Source organism: Anthonomus grandis, chromosome 9 (genome assembly GCF_022605725.1).
Source record: "Anthonomus grandis grandis chromosome 9, icAntGran1.3, whole genome shotgun sequence".
NCBI lineage: Eukaryota > Metazoa > Arthropoda > Insecta > Coleoptera > Curculionidae > Anthonomus > Anthonomus grandis.
Window position 1 is genome coordinate 485,432 of NC_065554.1, and position 7,455 is coordinate 492,886.

A 7,455-nucleotide genomic window follows, 5' to 3' on the forward strand; every position below is an offset into this window, starting at 1 on the left:
AAAAAGTTGAACACTCCTCAATTTATTCAATACTTCGAAATGTGCAAAAACGTGCTAATGAATGACCCTATTCTCCAACCAGATTTTACAAAACCTTTTGTCCTTACAACAGACGCTTCAAACGTCGCTATCAGTGGAATTTTGTCTCACGGCCCTATTGGCAATGATTTGCCCATTGCATATGCTTTACGCGCCCTAAATCCCGCAGAAACAAACTATAGCACTATAGAGAAAGAGCTTTTAGCTATAGTATGGGCTATCAAATATTTCCGCCCCTATATTTATGGTACCCGATTTGAAATTGTCACAGATCACAAGCCTCTACAATGGCTCATTTCTGTTAAAGAGTCTAATTCTAAACTTATTCGTTGGCGACTAAAACTTCAAGAATATGATTATGAGATTGTTTATAAAAAAGGAAAACAAAATTCTAACGCCGATTTGCCTGTTTGCACTTTCTAAAAAAATCTCTCAAACCCATTATAATTAATATTTTTCAACAATATTTCAATAATGATTCATTTAAACTGTACATATCTAATACCCTTTTAGAAGATATGACTGACGTAGAAGAACAACAACTGAAGATTAAATATTATCATGAAACCAAAACATCCCATAGGGTATTCAAGAAAATATAATTTCACTTAAGAAAAATTGTTATTGGCCAAATTTAGAAAATGACCTCAAAACATATGTAAATCTTTGTGAAATTTGCCAAAAAACCAAATATGAAAGGCACGCTAATAAACTAGTATTCAAACCCACCCCTATTGGTTATGAACCTTTTGATAATATCTATTTAGATGTATACAGGGTGTTTCAGAGTTGTGGTGCCAAAACCTTGGGGGAGATTCCGCTCAGCAAAATAAGAAAAAAAGTTTATATGAACATGGGTCCGGAAATGTTTCGTTTCCGAGATACAGGGTGTCAACTTTTTTCCAAAAATTAAGTTTTTTATTAATAACTTAGAAATGCGTTAGTCGATTTCATTGAATTTTTTACAGTTTATTTAAACCATTATCAGACATCTACTGAAGCAATAAAATTCGATCCGAAATTTCCAGGGGCGTACCAATAGAGCAAGTATTTTGTCTTTTTGTAGAAAAAAATATCACCCTGCAACTTTTTTGCGGTTTTTATTTACTTATTTTAAAAAACCCACTAAAATACAACTTTTTGGTCTCTTGACTTTTTTTAGTGTCTCGCTTCGTTTTTGAGAAAAAATTACAATACGGCACCACGGCACGTCTCTGAACTCCATAAGGAAAAATAAAAATGCTTAGGAATTATCCAAAAATGTATCGCAGTGTGTTTATTTTTGAAAACTAAAAAAAAACATCAAATAAAATTTTCTCTAAAATAATACATTATTTCTCAATTTTCTTAGTAGGTACGAGAATACATTTTTGTTAAAGTAATCACTGATAACAAAATTACAATAAATGTTCAAACTGACAACCTCCTGCTTCGATGCAAGCATTGCACCGTCTCACCATACTTTGTCGTACTCGTTCGAAAATACCTGCAGTGTTCTGAATAGTCCGACAAGAATCGAAAATTCTTTGCTGTAATCGTTCCACTGTTTCCACGGGGGTAGCATAAACAAGGTTTTTTAGGTAACCCCAAAGGAAAAAATCTAAAGATGTAAGATCTGGTGAGCGAGGAGGCCATGCAATGGGTCCTCCTCTACCTATCCATCGTCCAGGGTAAGCTTCATCCAAATAGTTTCTTACTTCTCGGTAAAAATGAGCCGGTGCACCGTCATGCTGAAATATCATTTGCTGCCTGCTATTTAATGGAACTTCTTCTAGGAGTCCTGGAAGAGTATTGCGTAAAAAATCTAAGTAAACATCTCCATTTAAGCGCGGTGGTAATACAAATGGGCCAATCAATTGATCAGCTACAATTCCTGCCCAGATATTTAGATGAAAACGCTGCTGGTGGCCTGTAACGTGCGTTGCATGAGGATTTTCATGCCAAACATGATAATTATGGCTATTAAAATATCCATTTCTGGTAAACAACGCTTCATCGGAAAATAAAATGTTCCTATTAAACTGTGGATTGTTTATAAGGCTACGAAGATACCACTGGCAGAAAAAAACACGGAGTGGATAGTCGGCTGGAATCAATGCATGGACGTTTTGCAAATGGTAGGGATGCAGCAGCTGCTCATGCAATATTCTCCAGACTGAACTGTGTCCAATTCCCATAGCATTAGCTATTTCACGAGTGCTAACGAATGGTGCATTTTCCACTCTTTCCAAAATTTCCTCCTCGGCAGCCACAGTTCGGGCAGTTCTTCTGGGAGCAACATCAGGCCGTGTTACACTCAATGTACCAGTTTCTCGTATTCGCCTTTCGATATTTGGAAATATTTTTCTGCTGGGATGTCGCCTATTGGGAAATTTTCGACGATAAATTCGTTCGGCTTCTCGAGAATTGCAACGGGCCTCACCATACACAAGAAGCATATCTGTTAGGTCAGCAAAAGTGTATTCCATTTTTTTTTTACCACCAACTACCAAGATAGGTATTTTAGAACTAACACTGTTAAATTTAAACTTTAACAAATGCAGAGCGTTGTAAACAAAAACACTTACTTTGATACAAAAATAATCTTTAGAATGGATAGGAATGTAATTTCGGTATTTTCGATGTTAGTTACGATTATTTACGATTTCGATGTTATTTCGATGTTATCTACGTGGTAATGCAATTTTATTTTTATTTTTTCTTATGGAGTTCAGAGACGTGCCGTGGTGCCGTATTGTAATTTTTTCTCAAAAACGAAGCGAGACACTAAAAAAAGTCAAGAGACCAAAAAGTTGTATTTTAGTGGGTTTTTTAAAATAAGTAAATAAAAACCGCAAAAAAGTTGCAGGGTGATATTTTTTTCTACAAAAAGACAAAATACTTGCTCTATTGGTACGCCCCTGGAAATTTCGGATCGAATTTAATTGCTTCAGTAGATGTCTGATAATGGTTTAAATAAACTGTAAAAAATTCAATAAAATCGACTAACGCATTTCTAAGTTATTAATAAAAAACTTAATTTTTGGAAAAAAGTTGACACCCTGTATCTCGGAAACGAAACATTTCCGGACCCATGTTCATATAAACTTTTTTTCTTATTTTGCTGAGCGGAATCTCCCCTAAGGTTTCGGCACCACAACTCTGAAACACCCTATATAAGACTCACAATACTTACTTTCTAACAGTAATTGACAGTTTTTCTAAATTAGGACAGGCATACCCTCTTTTATTTCAACACCTGTAGGGGGTGTTGAAATAGCAAACAAACTTATAATTAACTTTAACCACTATGGACTACCCCGGAAAATTACCATAGATAACGGTACATCTCTTAAAAACGAAATTATCCAAAACTTTGTTCCTTGCATAAAATTGAAATTCATTATTGTACCCCTCACAACCCCAACTCAAATAGACCCATTAGAACGACTTCATTCCACCTTAAATGAAATTATTCTTACCCTTAAACACCAAAAGCCAAAAGAAAATATAGCAGTTTTAATGAATTATGCTATCCTTTTCTATAACAACACCACCCATAGTGCATCTAAATATACCCCTTTTCAAATTATCAGAGGCAAATTAGACTACAAAAATCCTCTAGAACTTTCAAACGAAGAAAATCTCTCCCAGTATCAAGAACGTGCAGAAAACATAAAAATAATTAGTCAAGAACTTTATGAGAAATTGAATTCAAAACAACAGTCTTTCTTAAACTAATTAAATAAAAACCGTATCGAGGTAGACATTGATCCTAATAAACCACTATTCACGAAAACCTTTCCACAGAAATTAAAAGTCAGAGAATCTGATAAATATAAAAAAGTAATGAAATCTGTAGTAGTGAAAGAAAATGTAGTAACCACACAAAACAGGAAAATCCATAAAAACATATTAAAACCACGTCTCCTTGTTTCAGATGAAATAAATCATCTCACTCCTGGCCCTCCTACACATCGCTACGGACTTAGAAATAAAAAACATTAAATATTCCATACTAACAACAGCTCTAGGAAGGAAAAACTTACATAGCTACTACATCTTAATTCAGGTAAACAAATCCATTTTTAGTACTCAACAAACAGAAAGCTTTTCAATCCTTACTTCTTATAAATTCAATCAAGCTTACGAATATCTGCAGACAATTCTAAGAAATACTAAAATTTTTCACAAATATAATCGAACAAAAAGAGGACTACTTAACATAGTAGGCAAAGTTGGTAAATGGCTCTTTGGCACTTTAGATTCAGACGATGAAATTCTTTATAATAATTACTTCGAAACACTGACAAAAAATCAAAAAATCTTAAATACAAATTTTAATAAAGAACAGTCAATCCTGTCTACTGTTACACAAGAACTTACTAAAAATGTAGAGAAAATAAACTCTAACCAACATTATTGGAAAAAATAAATTTATTTGAAAAAGAGCAACTAGATTTGTCGAATGCCCTGTATATGTCTTTAATTCTAGACAATATAATGTTACAATTAAATACCTTAAATTCCATAATTACCAATATTGAAAATGCAATCTCCTTTGCTCATGTAAATAAAATGCATAACTCAATTCTTAACCCTAATCAACTTTTAGCCTTAATAGAAAACATAAAAACAATATGTATATGGTCCAAATCGAATACCTGAATTTAAAGAGTTAATTAATTTTCATAACTATTTATCTGTCCAAGTAATTATCAAAAATAATTGAATTTTATTTTCTATACACACACCAATTGTTTTTCCCAACCATTATATCCTTTACAAACTCTACCCCATACCTATTGCAAACAAAACCATTCTTATATCCAATCCTTATATCCTGCTCACGCAAAAAAACTACTGGACCACGAACGAAGAATATCCGCAACTAGAAGACCTTTTTATCTGCAAAAAAACCACCCTAACGAAAGATGAACGTTGTCTCTTTGAGCTGCTAACAACCTCACATAACAGATGAACATTAACTGGCATTAATTTCCAAAGAAGTACCATCCAACGCCTAAATGGAAATCAAATTCTGGTAATTCTTGTGAACGAGATAGTCGCCCAAGACGAATGTCAACAAGGACTATACAAAGTTCTTGAGCCCAGCATCGTTACCCTATCTATGTGCCCTGTAGATATAGGTAACCAAACTTACGAAGCAACAACATCTCAAAACTGACCTTGGAAGAAGTAAATTTAGACGAATTGAAGACAGCCCAAAGAATTTTGTCAACAATTCGGTTACACCCTATCGAAACACCCGAAAAATTGGCCCACCTTTGGATCGCTCCACTCTCATCAATTGCCCTTGTATGTGGAATGGTTTTGTACATTCGATGGAAGAAATGGAAGAAGCCTGTTTCAACCCAAAGAAACCTCTTCTACAAGAACGCTCCTATGGATCAACACTTAGAAGAGAGTCGGAAAAACCAGCCCTTGCAGCCCTTATTTTCCGAACTTAAGGAGGGAAGAGTTATATGATGCAACCAGGCCAATAACAATCAATGACAATCCTATTTATTCATATAATATTATTTCATTATTATTGTATCGCAAAATAAGCATTTATAAGTAATATTAGTTCCCATAATTAGTTTTACTTTAAATTATTTTTTAATCTTCGAGTAGTAAAGATTGTAGTTAAGTAGATAGTCAACCCTTTTTTGTGCAGAATTATTTGAATAAATTTATTTTTTTTAAAAATTAGTTCTCATATATAATTCAATTACTCGTGTTACCTACTCTGTGCAAAATGAAGTGTTAGAAACAAAATATCGTTTCAGTCAGATATTTTGATTTAATATGTTTTTATCTATAATTAAATATTCTACAATATTCGATATAGGATATTGTTAGTGACTCAATATAATTTAAATCTCCCACGAAACCGTTGAATCTCGTAGGTTCCGTTCCCAATGAGACAATCAGAGCCATCTAGGATTAAAGCCGAATATAATTGGGAGAAAACAACATTTAGCGCTATCTAGTTACGGACGACAGTACTTTTTCCAGCAAAGAGAATACGAGAAATCTGAAATAGCATCAATTTATACGGTCAATAGAATCGACATCTTCTATTGAATAGCAATACCACGAAGAACGTTCTACCTCGAAAGAAATTACAATGGCAGGGAAAGAGGGTGGCGTAAAAGCCATTTTGAGAAAAAAGTATCCTCGTGCTTTATATTTTCATTGTTCAACTCACAAACTCAACCTTGTTATGACTGATGTGAACGCAGTGCCAGAAATTAGAAATACTTTCGCCACTGTAAAAGATGTTATAATGTGTTTCAGAGAATCGACTACACGTCCAAACTACGCTCCAAACCTATCACGATTGTGTGAGATGGTCCGAAAAATATAAATCAATCAGAAAGTTTTCTTAAAATTTCCCAGGGCGTGTGAAATCTCTAGAAACGTTATCCGTAGAGGCAAATTGTGCTACGAGAAAATCAAAGTTTTAGAACCAGTAATTAGCCCAATGCAAGCTAAATCGATCGACATGATTTCGGTGGGGGAACACATCAAAAATATCAAGGACATTCTCAAAAATTACTGCGAGTTTCCTGATAGAATAAGGATTGAAATGCTTCAAAAAGCGCGAGCTGTTGCAATGGATTTAAACATAGAAATTTCGGTTCTACGTCTTGCTCACAAGCAAACACATAAAAGTAATTCGCCATCAGACAATGATAACGAATATTGGCGGCTTTCCCTGATAATTAACCTTACATTAATTCACTAATTTCATAATTGACTATTTAATTCTTTCAAGAAAATATTCCGGCGTTTGCTTTAAGTTAGCTACATCTCTTGTATAAGACCAAGACCAAACCCAGCATTACAGACTTACACAAAAACGCAGAATTATTCCAAGAATTTTATAACCTGGAGAACTGAATCTTTGGCATAATTTATGCGTGAAGGCTTTATGATGATGGCCAACATTTTTTACCCTGCTGTCAGAAAGGCATTAATTATTTAAAGCACTATCCCATGCACCACGGCGACCGTAGAACGGTCCTTCAGTACGCTGCGAAGAGTTAAAACGTGGCTTAGAAGAACCATGTGTGAAGAAAGGCTTACAGGTTTATATAAGCATACATCGCAATTATTTTAAAAAAAGCAGTGAGTTTATTGAAAAGACTGGCATAGAGAAATTTTCGGCAAAGCCGAAATGATTACTGTTAAATTAAAATAGGTACATATATATTATGATTATTATATATATAATATTTTGTTTTGTGTCAATCAAACTAATTAATAAAAGTAAATTTTCATGATTTTTTGTTTTAATATACCCGACCGATCTTCTTGAAACAGGTATGAGCTATCCCCCCTCCCCTTGGCTGAGATCCTGGGTACGCCCTTGAAACATACTTTTATCACCTTCATTTGCATATCGCATATTATTTATACATATATTAC